The following is a 15,117-nucleotide window of genomic DNA, read 5'->3' on the forward strand; positions in this document are numbered from 1 at the left end:
TTGTCAATCTTTGATTTTATTCCAAATTGACTGAATTTGAAATACTTTTACTTTTCCTGTGAAGAAACTAAAGAAAAGAAAGAAGTCATTTAATCTGTCTCTTGAGTTTAATGTTTTTCATCAAGATATTTCTAGTTAGTTAAACTAAAACTGTGTTTACTAAGTCGAGTCTCTTACACTAAGGAGTGGGGGCGTCTCATCTATCTTGTTAGATTTGGAGAAGGTGGGTTTTGCAATATAAAGCTAGTATCTTTAAAGTTATCTGCACACACACACTCCAGTTGGCACCGTGTATAAAGTAAATCCTGGAGCCCACTTCACCTCATCTATAGCTCCACATAGCATCACGATAGACACCAACATATAACCACCTGTTATACTGAGACCTAAAGCATTGGGTGGGGGGACTAAGATCCTGTTGCTCACTCAGTCTTCCTTAGGTGTAAGTGTTTAATATTTCCCCCACAAGGCGGTGGCATATTCCCCTCCGCCACAGTTGGATTGTGTCTCATAGGGAGTTTGGCGCAGGGCCTCAGTGGAAAACAGGCCCTCGGCGGCTGAAACAAAAGACGAAGAATGCATCCACATGCACATGAATCAGGAATGTTAAATAAAGAAACCCCGCCGGATGACGAGGTGGTCCAGTGGTTAAGGCGGTGGAAGGCTAATACATTGTGCTCGACACGCATTCGAAGCTTTAGCGCCACTGAGAGGCCACCGGACCAGACAGGCCCAACATGTTTACGATGGGTAACGGTGAGCTGTAATTGCGTTGCAGTTTAACGATACTTGTCTTGAGAACATATTGACAAAACAACAAACCTTCTGGCTCTGGCGCACTATCATCAGCAGACCGTTTTTTTGGCGAGAAAAAAAAACCCTAAACGAAACAAGGCTATATTTCTCAACAAAACTCTAAGCCTCCAGAGAGACTAGCAAAAACTGCCAAAGATAACTGTATTTCAAGTCATCCTGGCGGGGTATTGGGTAAAGTTTTCAACCAGCAATGATCGCGCCTCGGACAAACCTCATAGGCTACAATATTGCCTCTGCGAAAGAATGCAGGCGACGGTCGTGACCTTTTTCTGCACCTACGTGGATGTGAACCGACAAGGTGGTAGCAAGCTTTAAACTGCCGCACAAACAGTCTCCTGCCACGGGTTGCTGCACCGTGTTTCTACGGAACAGATTAGAGGTGTGTAAAAGACGGCTCATTCACTATTCCCTCTGTGCTCAAAACAGCCAGCTGAAAGCACGGCAGCAGCAGCTGAAAAGGTCCGCAGCATGGCCTATCTCGGTCAGCAAGGGGACGGGGTGGCCGAGTGGTTAAGGCGATGGACTGCTAATCCATTTTGCTCTGTGCAATGGTTGGAATCCATTCTTGTCGTTCGGTTCCTTTAGCACTGGACCTTAATCCGGGTCCTGGGGACCCCATGCTAAACTTTTTGTGTGTCCTCCTTATCTAACACACTCAGTTCAGTTCTTTGAGTTCTCTACTAATGAACTGATGATCTGAATCAGGAGTGCTAAATAAAAAACGTCACGTAAAATGACGAGGTGGCCGAGTGGTTAAGGCGATGGACTGCTAATCCATTGTGCTCTGCACGCGTGGGTTCGAATCCCATCCTCGTCGTTCGGCTCCTTTAGCAGTAATCCTCGGTCCTGGGGACCCCACTCTGCGCTTTTTGTGTCTTCCTTATCTGACACACTCAGTTCAGTTCACTGAGTGCTCTACTAATGAGCCGATGGTCTGAATCGGGAGTGTTAAATAAAAGGACCACGGAAAGTGACGGGGTGGTCGAGTGGTTAAGGCGATGCAAGGCTAATCCGTTGTGCTAGGCTCACCTTGGTTTGTGTGGGTTTGAATCCCGTCCTCTTCATTTGATGATTTAGCACCACTGAGAGCCCACCAGAACAGACAGGCCCAACCTGTTTACGATGGGTAGCGGTGAGCTGTGATTGTGCTGTAGTTTAATGATACCTGCAGCGAAGTCTTGAGAGCATATTGACAAAACAACAAATCTTCTGGCTCCGGCACGCTATGATCTGTAGACACCTCTTTGACGAGGACCAACAACCAGCCACTCTAACAAAACGAAGCAAAACTTTGTTTTTCAAGAAGCGTCCAGAGAGACCGGCAAAAACTGAGAAGCTGACTGTATTTCAAATCATCCAGATGGGATATCGGGGAAAGTTTACAACCAGCAATGATCACACCTCAGATAAACCACACAAGCTACAACATTGCCTCTGCGATAGAATACCGGTGACGGTCGTGACCTTTTCTTGCAGCTACGTGGATGTGATCCGACAAGGTGATAGCAAGCTGGATGAGCCCCAGAGACAGATCATCAGTGAAGACCTCTTCACCTAGACGGCCATCGACGCAAGACTGTGAAAACCAGATCCTCTCCAATCTGACACTGTGGCAACATGGAACTTTTGCATCTACATTAAAATTAGTCTGTTTGTTCTTATTCTGAGGTCACCGTAGCCGCCATATCCATTCTGTATTCCGATTAGATGGTCACTGCAGTCCCCCGGATCCAGTCCGTACCAAGAGCAGATGGTGGATCAGCACCTTCAGCCGAATGTCAGCGGATACCATGTCAACTAGATGAGCCCCAGAGACAGATCATCAGTAAAGAATGAATCCACATGCCACAGCAAACTCGAGCTGGTGAAAATGTTCACCAAACACCCGCCGCTGACTTCTTTTAAAAGAAGCCAGCTTATTGAAGGTGCACAGGATAAACGCCCTGAGAAAGCTGTGCCTCGCAACCCTAAGAATGGCATAGGCGCTAGTGGACACCTGACGCGCGTGCAAAACACCGGCATTTCACACGTCCCTGGGTGGGCTCGAACCACCAACCTTTCGGTTAACAGCCAAACGCGCTAACCGATTGCGCCACAGAGACAGACATTGCGCATCTGCTGCCGCGGGATCACGGTTGTAAAAGCAAGGGTTAGGGTTAGGGATTAGAATCGCACGTACTAACAGGCTGTTTTGAAAGATGTTTCCGGAGCTCGCAAAATCCACTTAGCCTGTGCGGAGAATGGGCACGCTGGAGCCCGCCACCCTGTTGGGAAGAAAGAGCGCCAACAGAGCCGCCCAACGTGGGGCTCGAACCCACGACCCTGAGATTAAGAGTCTCATGCTCTACCGACTGAGCTAGCCGGGCTGGTCGTGGTCTCCTTCACCGGGTCGGACGCAGTTTTCATCGGCTCCCAAATGACACAGGCGAAACGGAGGCTCTCGCGTTGTGCAAGACTGTCGAGCCGTCCCGTGGGTAGTGCTTAGAGCAGGCTTAGAGTTTTCTTCTGTCAGTTTTGACCCAATCTGTTATTGGGAAGCGCAGTTTGACCCAGCAGTGCGGGCCAACAACATGTTCTGTCTTGCCGCGTGAAGGCGGTTCAATGCTTTGGTCAGCGTATGGTTGAGATGTGATTTTCCACCAATTTGGGGCACCTTTCTTATGGAAATCAAGGATAAATCTATATAAGGATAAGGATAAATCTTCTATATTTCGGTGGTCTTTTGCAAACACTAGATTTATATGTCAGTTCCAACATAACACCGACTGTTACGCAACAGTCCCGGGATCGTTAATAGTTACGCCTCCAACATTTGCATCGCCCAATCATCGGTAACGTCAGTACATCAGTAAAACAAGGCAAGCCACTGAAGGGACACGGTTAGCTTAATGCTAGCGCTAGCCTGTTACATTGCAGTACAAAAGATATCACTTACCACATAAACAGAGAGATGACTGTGCTGATGATGGTGAATGATGGAGAAATAACTGCGCTGATGATGGCGAATGATTTACAGATCCAGAGTATCACCGAGAAGCAGCTGAACTTGTGTGGTAAGAAGCGCTCCCTCTGCATTATAACTTTACACAGAGCACATGGATCACAGTAATGAGACTAAAATGTCTGCGATACAAAACGGCAGATTCAACAAACCACATATTAAAAGCCGCTAGAGCTCCTAATTAAATAAATATTTTTATCAATGTGCCAGCTATAGAGATGAGCAGCTCTGTGAAACAGCCAATCGGAGCAGAGCTCATTAATATTCATGAAGCTTCCAAAAAAGGCAATAACAGAGCATTTCATTCTAGGGACAAATCCTAGGGTTGTAAATGGTCCTGTAAAACCGTTTCTGGAGATTGTTTGCCCTTTCCTATGCCATATACCTTCTATGCAGATATCAAAGAACAAATTAAAATATTCTCTCAATGCATTTTATGGCAACTTTAAGTTGATAGAACCAGCTGACATCTTATCCTGACATTCTGAATATCAAGGATGGTGACACCCACCAACAAAAATGTAAAAAAAAAAAAAAAAAATCTCAATCATAACGACTCATAAGATTTTTAATCTGATATTTACATTTTTCAGAGACCACTCTGACCATACTCTCTTCGTCTATGCTGCTTAAATGCCACACAGAACGTTCATCAATGGTGTGGAGCATATGAAATAAACCATTACTCCACACCCGATTCACGCTCAGAAAAGAGTATCAATGCTCATCATCGTAGTTTGGGAGACACTACACTTTTGAAACATATTTCCTAGTTAGAAACTATAGAAAAGATCCCTGAAAGTATAGTCTTGACCTCCATTTTGCAAAACCAGCTTAGGCGAGTTCTGACACTTTGAGTCTCAGAGATGGTTACAACCTAACAACAGAGATGAGAAAAGTTACATTTGAAACATCATTAGAGTCCTAAAATTTTGTTTGTAATTTTAGTTGGATGCAGTTTTCATTGGCCCCCAAATTACACAGGCGAAACTGAGGCTCTCGCGTTGTGCGAGACTGTCAACCCGTCCCGTGGGTAGGGCTTAAAGCAGGCTTAGAGATTTCTTCTGTCAGTTTTGACCCAATCTGTTTTTGGGAAGCGCAGTTTGACCCAGCAGTGCGGGCCAACAACATGTTCTATTTTGCCGCGTGAAGGCGGTTTAATGCTTTGGACAGCGTATGGTTGAGATGTGATTTTCCACCAATTTGGGGCACCTTTCTTATGGAAATCAAGGATGATTTCATGGGAAATGGCAAACTGGTGTAGCGTTTGGCTAATAAGCTAAAGCTACAAAGGATGTACCGGTGCCCCGTCGTCCGAGCAGAATCCACATTCGGCCGTAATCGGAGGTTACTACTAACGTTGGATTGTGTCTCATAGGGAGTTTGGCGCAGGGCCTCAGTGGAAAACAGGCCCTCGGCGGCTGAAACAAAAGACGAAGAATGCATCCACATGCACATGAATCAGGAATGTTAAATAAAGAAACCCCGCCGGATGACGAGGTGGTCCAGTGGTTAAGGCGGTGGTAGGCTAATACATTGTGCTCGACACGCATTCGAAGCTTTAGCGCCACTGAGAGGCCACCGGACCAGACAGGCCCAACATGTTTACGATGGGTAACGGTGAGCTGTAATTGCGTTGCAGTTTAACGATACTTGTCTTGAGAACATATTGACAAAACAACAAACCTTCTGGCTCTGGCGCACTATCATCAGCAGACCGTTTTTTTGGCGAGGAAAAAAAACCCTAAACGAAACAAGGCTATATTTCTCAACAAAACTCTAAGCCTCCAGAGAGACTAGCAAAAATTGCCAAAGATAACTGTATTTCAAGTCATCCTGGCGGGGTATTGGGTAAAGTTTTCAACCAGCAATGATCGCGCCTCGGACAAACCTCATAGGCTACAATATTGCCTCTGCGAAAGAATGCAGGCGACGGTCGTGACCTTTTTCTGCACCTACGTGGATGTGAACCGACAAGGTGGTAGCAAGCTTTAAACTGCCGCACAAACAGTCTCCTGCCACGGGTTGCTGCACCGTGTTTCTACGGAACAGATTAGAGGTGTGTAAAAGACGGCTCATTCACTATTCCCTCTGTGCTCAAAACAGCCAGCTGAAAGCACGGCAGCAGCAGCTGAAAAGGTCCGCAGCATGGCCTATCTCGGTCAGCAAGGGGACGGGGTGACCGAGTGGTTAAGGCGATGGACTGCTAATCCATTTTGCTCTGTGCAATGGTTGGAATCCATTCTTGTCGTTCGGTTCCTTTAGCACTGGACCTTAATCCGGGTCCTGGGGACCCCATGCTAAACTTTTTGTGTGTCCTCCTTATCTAACACACTCAGTTCAGTTCTTTGAGTTCTCTACTAATGAACTGATGATCTGAATCAGGAGTGCTAAATAAAAAATGTCACGTAAAATGACGAGGTGGCCGAGTGGTTAAGGCGATGGACTGCTAATCCATTGTGCTCTGCACGCGTGGGTTCGAATCCCATCCTCGTCGTTCGGCTCCTTTAGCAGTAATCCTCGGTCCTGGGGACCCCACTCTGCGCTTTTTGTGTCTTCCTTATCTGACACACTCAGTTCAGTTCACTGAGTGCTCTACTAATGAGCCGATGGTCTGAATCGGGAGTGTTAAATAAAAGGACCACGGAAAGTGACGGGGTGGTCGAGTGTTTAAGGCGATGCAAGGCTAATCCGTTGTGCTAGGCTCACCTTGGTTTGTGTGGGTTTGAATCCCGTCCTCTTCATTTGATGATTTAGCACCACTGAGAGCCCACCAGAACAGACAGGCCCAACCTGTTTACGATGGGTAGCGGTGAGCTGTGATTGTGCTGTAGTTTAATGATACCTGCAGCGAAGTCTTGAGAGCATATTGAAAAAACAACAAATCTTCTGGCTCCGGCACGCTATGATCTGTAGACACCTCTTTGACGAGGACCAACAACCAGCCACTCTAACAAAACGAAGCAAAACTTTGTTTTTCAAGAAGCGTCCAGAGAGACCGGCAAAACTGAGAAGCTGACTGTATTTCAAATCATCCAGATGGGATATCGGGGAAAGTTTACAACCAGCAATGATCACACCTCAGATAAACCACACAAGCTACAACATTGCCTCTGCGATAGAATACCGGTGACGGTCGTGACCTTTTCTTGCAGCTACGTGGATGTGATCCGACAAGGTGATAGCAAGCTGGATGAGCCCCAGAGACAGATCATCAGTGAAGACCTCTTCACCTAGACGGCCATCGACGCAAGACTGTGAAAACCAGATCCTCTCCAATCTGACACTGTGGCAACATGGAACTTTTGCATCTACATTAAAATTAGTCTGTTTGTTCTTATTCTGAGGTCACCGTAGCCGCCATATCCATTCTGTATTCCGATTAGATGGTCACTGCAGTCCCCCGGATCCAGTCCGTACCAAGAGCAGATGGTGGATCAGCACCTTCAGCCGAATGTCAGCGGATACCATGTCAACTAGATGAGCCCCAGAGACAGATCATCAGTAAAGAATGAATCCACATGCCACAGCAAACTCGAGCTGGTGAAAATGTTCACCAAACACCCGCCGCTGACTTCTTTTAAAAGAAGCCAGCTTATTGAAGGTGCACAGGATAAACGCCCTGAGAAAGCTGTGCCTCGCAACCCTAAGAATGGCATAGGCGCTAGTGGACACCTGACGCGCGTGCAAAACACCGGCATTTCACACGTCCCTGGGTGGGCTCGAACCACCAACCTTTCGGTTAACAGCCGAACGCGCTAACCGATTGCGCCACAGAGACATACATTGCGCATCTGCTGCCGCGGGATCACGGTTGTAAAAGCAAGGGTTAGGGTTAGGGATTAGAATCGCACGTACTAACAGGCTGTTTTGAAAGATGTTTCCGGAGCTCGCAAAATCCACTTAGCCTGTGCGGAGAATGGGCACGCTGGAGCCCGCCACCCTGTTGGGAAGAAAGAGCGCCAACAGAGCCGCCCAACGTGGGGCTCGAACCCACGACCCTGAGATTAAGAGTCTCATGCTCTACCGACTGAGCTAGCCGGGCTGGTCGTGGTCTCCTTCACCGGGTCGGACGCAATTTTCATCGGCTCCCAAATGACACAGGCGAAACGGAGGCTCTCGCGTTGTGCAAGACTGTCGAGCCGTCCCGTGGGTAGTGCTTAGAGCAGGCTTAGAGTTTTCTTCTGTCAGTTTTGACCCAATCTGTTATTGGGAAGCGCAGTTTGACCCAGCAGTGCGGGCCAACAACATGTTCTGTCTCGCCGCGTGAAGGCGGTTCAATGCTTTGGTCAGCGTATGGTTGAGATGTGATTTTCCACCAATTTGGGGCACCTTTCTTATGGAAATCAAGGATAAATCTATATAAGGATAAGGATAAATCTTCTATATTTCGGTGGTCTTTTGCAAACACTAGATTTATATGTCAGTTCCAACATAACACCGACTGTTACGCAACAGTCCCGGGATCGTTAATAGTTACGCCTCCAACATTTGCATCGCCCAATCATCGGTAACGTCAGTACATCAGTAAAACAAGGCAAGCCACTGAAGGGACACGGTTAGCTTAATGCTAGCGCTAGCCTGTTACATTGCAGTACAAAAGATATCACTTACCACATAAACAGAGAGATGACTGTGCTGATGATGGTGAATGATGGAGAAATAACTGCGCTGATGATGGCGAATGATTTACAGATCCAGAGTATCACCGAGAAGCAGCTGAACTTGTGTGGTAAGAAGCGCTCCCTCTGCATTATAACTTTACACAGAGCACATGGATCACAGTAATGAGACTAAAATGTCTGCGATACAAAACGGCAGATTCAACAAACCACATATTAAAAGCCGCTAGAGCTCCTAATTAAATAAATATTTTTATCAATGTGCCAGCTATAGAGATGAGCAGCTCTGTGAAACAGCCAATCGGAGCAGAGCTCATTAATATTCATGAAGCTTCCAAAAAAGGCAATAACAGAGCATTTCATTCTAGGGACAAATCCTAGGGTTGTAAATGGTCCTGTAAAACCGTTTCTGGAGATTGTTTGCCCTTTCCTATGCCATATACCTTCTATGCAGATATCAAAGAACAAATTAAAATATTCTCTCAATGCATTTTATGGCAACTTTAAGTTGATAGAACCAGCTGACATCTTATCCTGACATTCTGAATATCAAGGATGGTGACACCCACCAACAAAAATTAAAAAAAAAAAAAAAAATCTCAATCATAACGACTCATAAGATTTTTAATCTGATATTTACATTTTTCAGAGACCACTCTGACCATACTCTCTTCTTCTATGCTGCTTAAATGCCACACAGAACGTTCATCAATGGTGTGGAGCATATGAAATAAACCATTACTCCACACCCGATTCACGCTCAGAAAAGAGTATCAAAGCTCATCATCGTAGTTTGGGAGACACTACACTTTTGAAACACATTTCCTAGTTAGAAACTATAGAAATGATCCCTGAAAGTATAGTCTTGACCTCCATTTTGCAAAACCAGCTTAGGCGAGTTCTGACACTTTGAGTCTCAGAGATGGTTACAACCTAACAACAGAGATGAGAAAAGTTACATTTGAAACATCATTAGAGTCCTAAAATTTTGTTTGTAATTTTAGTTGGATGCAGTTTTCATTGGCCCCCAAATTACACAGGCGAAACTGAGGCTCTCGCGTTGTGCGAGACTGTCAACCCGTCCCGTGGGTAGGGCTTAAAGCAGGCTTAGAGATTTCTTCTGTCAGTTTTGACCCAATCTGTTTTTGGGAAGCGCAGTTTGACCCAGCAGTGCGGGCCAACAACATGTTCTGTTTTGCCGCGTGAAGGCGGTTTAATGCTTTGGACAGCGTATGGTTGAGATGTGATTTTCCACCAATTTGGGGCACCTTTCTTATGGAAATCAAGGATGATTTCATGGGAAATGGCAAACTGGTGTAGCGTTTGGCTAATAAGCTAAAGCTACAAAGGATGTACCGGTGCCCCGTCGTCCGAGCAGAATCCACATTCGGCCGTAATCGGAGGTTACTACTAACGTTGGATTGTGTCTCATAGGGAGTTTGGCGCAGGGCCTCAGTGGAAAACAGGCCCTCGGCGGCTGAAACAAAAGACGAAGAATGCATCCACATGCACATGAATCAGGAATGTTAAATAAAGAAACCCCGCCGGATGACGAGGTGGTCCAGTGGTTAAGGCGGTGGTAGGCTAATACATTGTGCTCGACACGCATTCGAAGCTTTAGCGCCACTGAGAGGCCACCGGACCAGACAGGCCCAACATGTTTACGATGGGTAACGGTGAGCTGTAATTGCGTTGCAGTTTAACGATACTTGTCTTGAGAACATATTGACAAAACAACAAACCTTCTGGCTCTGGCGCACTATCATCAGCAGACCGTTTTTTTGGCGAGGAAAAAAAACCCTAAACGAAACAAGGCTATATTTCTCAACAAAACTCTAAGCCTCCAGAGAGACTAGCAAAAATTGCCAAAGATAACTGTATTTCAAGTCATCCTGGCGGGGTATTGGGTAAAGTTTTCAACCAGCAATGATCGCGCCTCGGACAAACCTCATAGGCTACAATATTGCCTCTGCGAAAGAATGCAGGCGACGGTCGTGACCTTTTTCTGCACCTACGTGGATGTGAACCGACAAGGTGGTAGCAAGCTTTAAACTGCCGCACAAACAGTCTCCTGCCACGGGTTGCTGCACCGTGTTTCTACGGAACAGATTAGAGGTGTGTAAAAGACGGCTCATTCACTATTCCCTCTGTGCTCAAAACAGCCAGCTGAAAGCACGGCAGCAGCAGCTGAAAAGGTCCGCAGCATGGCCTATCTCGGTCAGCAAGGGGACGGGGTGGCCGAGTGGTTAAGGCGATGGACTGCTAATCCATTTTGCTCTGTGCAATGGTTGGAATCCATTCTTGTCGTTCGGTTCCTTTAGCACTGGACCTTAATCCGGGTCCTGGGGACCCCATGCTAAACTTTTTGTGTGTCCTCCTTATCTAACACACTCAGTTCAGTTCTTTGAGTTCTCTACTAATGAACTGATGATCTGAATCAGGAGTGCTAAATAAAAAATGTCACGTAAAATGACGAGGTGGCCGAGTGGTTAAGGCGATGGACTGCTAATCCATTGTGCTCTGCACGCGTGGGTTCGAATCCCATCCTCGTCGTTCGGCTCCTTTAGCAGTAATCCTCGGTCCTGGGGACCCCACTCTGCGCTTTTTGTGTCTTCCTTATCTGACACACTCAGTTCAGTTCACTGAGTGCTCTACTAATGAGCCGATGGTCTGAATCGGGAGTGTTAAATAAAAGGACCACGGAAAGTGACGGGGTGGTCGAGTGTTTAAGGCGATGCAAGGCTAATCCGTTGTGCTAGGCTCACCTTGGTTTGTGTGGGTTTGAATCCCGTCCTCTTCATTTGATGATTTAGCACCACTGAGAGCCCACCAGAACAGACAGGCCCAACCTGTTTACGATGGGTAGCGGTGAGCTGTGATTGTGCTGTAGTTTAATGATACCTGCAGCGAAGTCTTGAGAGCATATTGAAAAAACAACAAATCTTCTGGCTCCGGCACGCTATGATCTGTAGACACCTCTTTGACGAGGACCAACAACCAGCCACTCTAACAAAACGAAGCAAAACTTTGTTTTTCAAGAAGCGTCCAGAGAGACCGGCAAAAACTGAGAAGCTGACTGTATTTCAAATCATCCAGATGGGATATCGGGGAAAGTTTACAACCAGCAATGATCACACCTCAGATAAACCACACAAGCTACAACATTGCCTCTGCGATAGAATACCGGTGACGGTCGTGACCTTTTCTTGCAGCTACGTGGATGTGATCCGACAAGGTGATAGCAAGCTGGATGAGCCCCAGAGACAGATCATCAGTGAAGACCTCTTCACCTAGACGGCCATCGACGCAAGACTGTGAAAACCAGATCCTCTCCAATCTGACACTGTGGCAACATGGAACTTTTGCATCTACATTAAAATTAGTCTGTTTGTTCTTATTCTGAGGTCACCGTAGCCGCCATATCCATTCTGTATTCCGATTAGATGGTCACTGCAGTCCCCCGGATCCAGTCCGTACCAAGAGCAGATGGTGGATCAGCACCTTCAGCCGAATGTCAGCGGATACCATGTCAACTAGATGAGCCCCAGAGACAGATCATCAGTAAAGAATGAATCCACATGCCACAGCAAACTCGAGCTGGTGAAAATGTTCACCAAACACCCGCCGCTGACTTCTTTTAAAAGAAGCCAGCTTATTGAAGGTGCACAGGATAAACGCCCTGAGAAAGCTGTGCCTCGCAACCCTAAGAATGGCATAGGCGCTAGTGGACACCTGACGCGCGTGCAAAACACCGGCATTTCACACGTCCCTGGGTGGGCTCGAACCACCAACCTTTCGGTTAACAGCCGAACGCGCTAACCGATTGCGCCACAGAGACAGACATTGCGCATCTGCTGCCGCGGGATCACGGTTGTAAAAGCAAGGGTTAGGGTTAGGGATTAGAATCGCACGTACTAACAGGCTGTTTTGAAAGATGTTTCCGGAGCTCGCAAAATCCACTTAGCCTGTGCGGAGAATGGGCACGCTGGAGCCCGCCAACCTGTTGGGAAGAAAGAGCGCCAACAGAGCCGCCCAACGTGGGGCTCGAACCCACGACCCTGAGATTAAGAGTCTCATGCTCTACCGACTGAGCTAGCCGGGCTGGTCGTGGTCTCCTTCACCGGGTCGGACGCAGTTTTCATCGGCTCCCAAATGACACAGGCGAAACGGAGGCTCTCGCGTTGTGCAAGACTGTCGAGCCGTCCCGTGGGTAGTGCTTAGAGCAGGCTTAGAGTTTTCTTCTGTCAGTTTTGACCCAATCTGTTATTGGGAAGCGCAGTTTGACCCAGCAGTGCGGGCCAACAACATGTTCTGTCTTGCCGCGTGAAGGCGGTTCAATGCTTTGGTCAGCGTATGGTTGAGATGTGATTTTCCACCAATTTGGGGCACCTTTCTTATGGAAATCAAGGATAAATCTATATAAGGATAAGGATAAATCTTCTATATTTCGGTGGTCTTTTGCAAACACTAGATTTATATGTCAGTTCCAACATAACACCGACTGTTACGCAACAGTCCCGGGATCGTTAATAGTTACGCCTCCAACATTTGCATCGCCCAATCATCGGTAACGTCAGTACATCAGTAAAACAAGGCAAGCCACTGAAGGGACACGGTTAGCTTAATGCTAGCGCTAGCCTGTTACATTGCAGTACAAAAGATATCACTTACCACATAAACAGAGAGATGACTGTGCTGATGATGGTGAATGATGGAGAAATAACTGCGCTGATGATGGCGAATGATTTACAGATCCAGAGTATCACCGAGAAGCAGCTGAACTTGTGTGGTAAGAAGCGCTCCCTCTGCATTATAACTTTACACAGAGCACATGGATCACAGTAATGAGACTAAAATGTCTGCGATACAAAACGGCAGATTCAACAAACCACATATTAAAAGCCGCTAGAGCTCCTAATTAAATAAATATTTTTATCAATGTGCCAGCTATAGAGATGAGCAGCTCTGTGAAACAGCCAATCGGAGCAGAGCTCATTAATATTCATGAAGCTTCCAAAAAAGGCAATAACAGAGCATTTCATTCTAGGGACAAATCCTAGGGTTGTAAATGGTCCTGTAAAACCGTTTCTGGAGATTGTTTGCCCTTTCCTATGCCATATACCTTCTATGCAGATATCAAAGAACAAATTAAAATATTCTCTCAATGCATTTTATGGCAACTTTAAGTTGATAGAACCAGCTGACATCTTATCCTGACATTCTGAATATCAAGGATGGTGACACCCACCAACAAAAATGTAAAAAAAAAAAAAAAAAATCTCAATCATAACAACTCATAAGACTTTTAATCTGATATTTACATTTTTCAGAGACCACTCTGACCATACTCTCTTCGTCTATGCTGCTTAAATGCCACACAGAACGTTCATCAATGGTGTGGAGCATATGAAATAAACCATTACTCCACACCCGATTCACGCTCAGAAAAGAGTATCAAAGCTCATCATCGTAGTTTGGGAGACACTACACTTTTGAAACACATTTCCTAGTTAGAAACTATAGAAATGATCCCTGAAAGTATAGTCTTGACCTCCATTTTGCAAAACCAGCTTAGGCGAGTTCTGACACTTTGAGTCTCAGAGATGGTTACAACCTAACAACAGAGATGAGAAAAGTTACATTTGAAACATCATTAGAGTCCTAAAATTTTGTTTGTAATTTTAGTTGGATGCAGTTTTCATTGGCCCCCAAATTACACAGGCGAAACTGAGGCTCTCGCGTTGTGCGAGACTGTCAACCCGTCCCGTGGGTAGGGCTTAAAGCAGGCTTAGAGATTTCTTCTGTCAGTTTTGACCCAATCTGTTTTTGGGAAGCGCAGTTTGACCCAGCAGTGCGGGCCAACAACATGTTCTGTTTTGCCGCGTGAAGGCGGTTTAATGCTTTGGACAGTGTATGGTTGAGATGTGATTTTCCACCAATTTGGGGCACCTTTCTTATGGAAATCAAGGATGATTTCATGGGAAATGGCAAACTGGTGTAGCGTTTGGCTAATAAGCTAAAGCTACAAAGGATGTACCGGTGCCCCGTCGTCCGAGCAGAATCCACATTCGGCCGTAATCGGAGGTTACTACTAACGTTGGATTGTGTCTCATAGGGAGTTTGGCGCAGGGCCTCAGTGGAAAACAGGCCCTCGGCGGCTGAAACAAAAGACGAAGAATGCATCCACATGCACATGAATCAGGAATGTTAAATAAAGAAACCCCGCCGGATGACGAGGTGGTCCAGTGGTTAAGGCGGTGGAAGGCTAATACATTGTGCTCGACACGCATTCGAAGCTTTAGCGCCACTGAGAGGCCACCGGACCAGACAGGCCCAACATGTTTACGATGGGTAACGGTGAGCTGTAATTGCGTTGCAGTTTAACGATACTTGTCTTGAGAACATATTGACAAAACAACAAACCTTCTGGCTCTGGCGCACTATCATCAGCAGACCGTTTTTTTGGCGAGGAAAAAAAACCCTAAAAAAAACAAGGCTATATTTCTCAACAAAACTCTAAACCTCCAGAGAGACTAGCAAAAACTGCCAAAGATAACTGTATTTCAAGTCATCCTGGCGGGGTATTGGGTAAAGTTTTCAACCAGCAATGATCGCGCCTCGGACAAACCTCATAGGCTACAATATTGCCTCTGCGAAAGAATGCAGGCGACGGTCGTG

At 46.3% G+C, this 15,117-nt stretch overlaps 19 non-coding genes across 19 annotated transcripts; 3 read left to right on the forward strand and 16 right to left on the reverse strand.

Moving 5' to 3' along the window:
• Window positions 1-920: 920 nt before the first annotated feature.
• On the reverse strand, window positions 921-1,061 carry LOC141307925 (U4 spliceosomal RNA). Its single transcript, XR_012346851.1, has one exon. It is a non-coding gene; the product is annotated as a U4 spliceosomal RNA (small nuclear RNA).
• A 490-nt stretch (window positions 1,062-1,551) lies between these two features.
• On the forward strand, window positions 1,552-1,633 carry trnas-gcu (transfer RNA serine (anticodon GCU)). The gene has a single exon. It is a non-coding gene; the product is annotated as a tRNA-Ser (tRNA).
• Window positions 1,634-2,123: 490 nt separating this feature from the next.
• Window positions 2,124-2,262, reverse strand: LOC141307944 (U4 spliceosomal RNA). The gene has a single exon (XR_012346869.1). It is a non-coding gene; the product is annotated as a U4 spliceosomal RNA (small nuclear RNA).
• Window positions 2,263-2,844: 582 nt separating this feature from the next.
• trnan-guu (transfer RNA asparagine (anticodon GUU)) lies at window positions 2,845-2,918 on the reverse strand. Its single transcript has one exon. It is a non-coding gene; the product is annotated as a tRNA-Asn (tRNA).
• Window positions 2,919-3,109: 191 nt separating this feature from the next.
• On the reverse strand, window positions 3,110-3,182 carry trnak-cuu (transfer RNA lysine (anticodon CUU)). Its single transcript has one exon. It is a non-coding gene; the product is annotated as a tRNA-Lys (tRNA).
• Window positions 3,183-4,412: 1,230 nt separating this feature from the next.
• LOC141307789 (small nucleolar RNA U3) lies at window positions 4,413-4,628 on the reverse strand. Its single transcript, XR_012346716.1, has one exon. It is a non-coding gene; the product is annotated as a small nucleolar RNA U3 (small nucleolar RNA).
• Window positions 4,629-5,601: 973 nt separating this feature from the next.
• LOC141307903 (U4 spliceosomal RNA) lies at window positions 5,602-5,742 on the reverse strand. The gene has a single exon (XR_012346829.1). It is a non-coding gene; the product is annotated as a U4 spliceosomal RNA (small nuclear RNA).
• A 490-nt stretch (window positions 5,743-6,232) lies between these two features.
• trnas-gcu (transfer RNA serine (anticodon GCU)) lies at window positions 6,233-6,314 on the forward strand. The gene has a single exon. It is a non-coding gene; the product is annotated as a tRNA-Ser (tRNA).
• Window positions 6,315-6,804: 490 nt separating this feature from the next.
• On the reverse strand, window positions 6,805-6,942 carry LOC141307952 (U4 spliceosomal RNA). The gene has a single exon (XR_012346876.1). It is a non-coding gene; the product is annotated as a U4 spliceosomal RNA (small nuclear RNA).
• Window positions 6,943-7,524: 582 nt separating this feature from the next.
• trnan-guu (transfer RNA asparagine (anticodon GUU)) lies at window positions 7,525-7,598 on the reverse strand. Its single transcript has one exon. It is a non-coding gene; the product is annotated as a tRNA-Asn (tRNA).
• A 191-nt stretch (window positions 7,599-7,789) lies between these two features.
• On the reverse strand, window positions 7,790-7,862 carry trnak-cuu (transfer RNA lysine (anticodon CUU)). The gene has a single exon. It is a non-coding gene; the product is annotated as a tRNA-Lys (tRNA).
• Window positions 7,863-9,090: 1,228 nt separating this feature from the next.
• Window positions 9,091-9,306, reverse strand: LOC141307777 (small nucleolar RNA U3). The gene has a single exon (XR_012346703.1). It is a non-coding gene; the product is annotated as a small nucleolar RNA U3 (small nucleolar RNA).
• Window positions 9,307-10,279: 973 nt separating this feature from the next.
• On the reverse strand, window positions 10,280-10,420 carry LOC141307904 (U4 spliceosomal RNA). The gene has a single exon (XR_012346830.1). It is a non-coding gene; the product is annotated as a U4 spliceosomal RNA (small nuclear RNA).
• Window positions 10,421-10,910: 490 nt separating this feature from the next.
• Window positions 10,911-10,992, forward strand: trnas-gcu (transfer RNA serine (anticodon GCU)). The gene has a single exon. It is a non-coding gene; the product is annotated as a tRNA-Ser (tRNA).
• Window positions 10,993-11,482: 490 nt separating this feature from the next.
• Window positions 11,483-11,621, reverse strand: LOC141307945 (U4 spliceosomal RNA). The gene has a single exon (XR_012346870.1). It is a non-coding gene; the product is annotated as a U4 spliceosomal RNA (small nuclear RNA).
• Window positions 11,622-12,203: 582 nt separating this feature from the next.
• trnan-guu (transfer RNA asparagine (anticodon GUU)) lies at window positions 12,204-12,277 on the reverse strand. Its single transcript has one exon. It is a non-coding gene; the product is annotated as a tRNA-Asn (tRNA).
• Window positions 12,278-12,468: 191 nt separating this feature from the next.
• trnak-cuu (transfer RNA lysine (anticodon CUU)) lies at window positions 12,469-12,541 on the reverse strand. Its single transcript has one exon. It is a non-coding gene; the product is annotated as a tRNA-Lys (tRNA).
• Window positions 12,542-13,771: 1,230 nt separating this feature from the next.
• On the reverse strand, window positions 13,772-13,987 carry LOC141307780 (small nucleolar RNA U3). The gene has a single exon (XR_012346707.1). It is a non-coding gene; the product is annotated as a small nucleolar RNA U3 (small nucleolar RNA).
• A 973-nt stretch (window positions 13,988-14,960) lies between these two features.
• LOC141307926 (U4 spliceosomal RNA) lies at window positions 14,961-15,101 on the reverse strand. The gene has a single exon (XR_012346852.1). It is a non-coding gene; the product is annotated as a U4 spliceosomal RNA (small nuclear RNA).
• Window positions 15,102-15,117: the final 16 nt, after the last annotated feature.

The sequence above is a fragment of the Garra rufa genome, unplaced genomic scaffold (assembly GCF_049309525.1).
Source record: "Garra rufa unplaced genomic scaffold, GarRuf1.0 hap1_unplaced_002, whole genome shotgun sequence".
In the NCBI taxonomy this organism is placed as follows: Eukaryota; Metazoa; Chordata; class Actinopteri; order Cypriniformes; family Cyprinidae; genus Garra; species Garra rufa.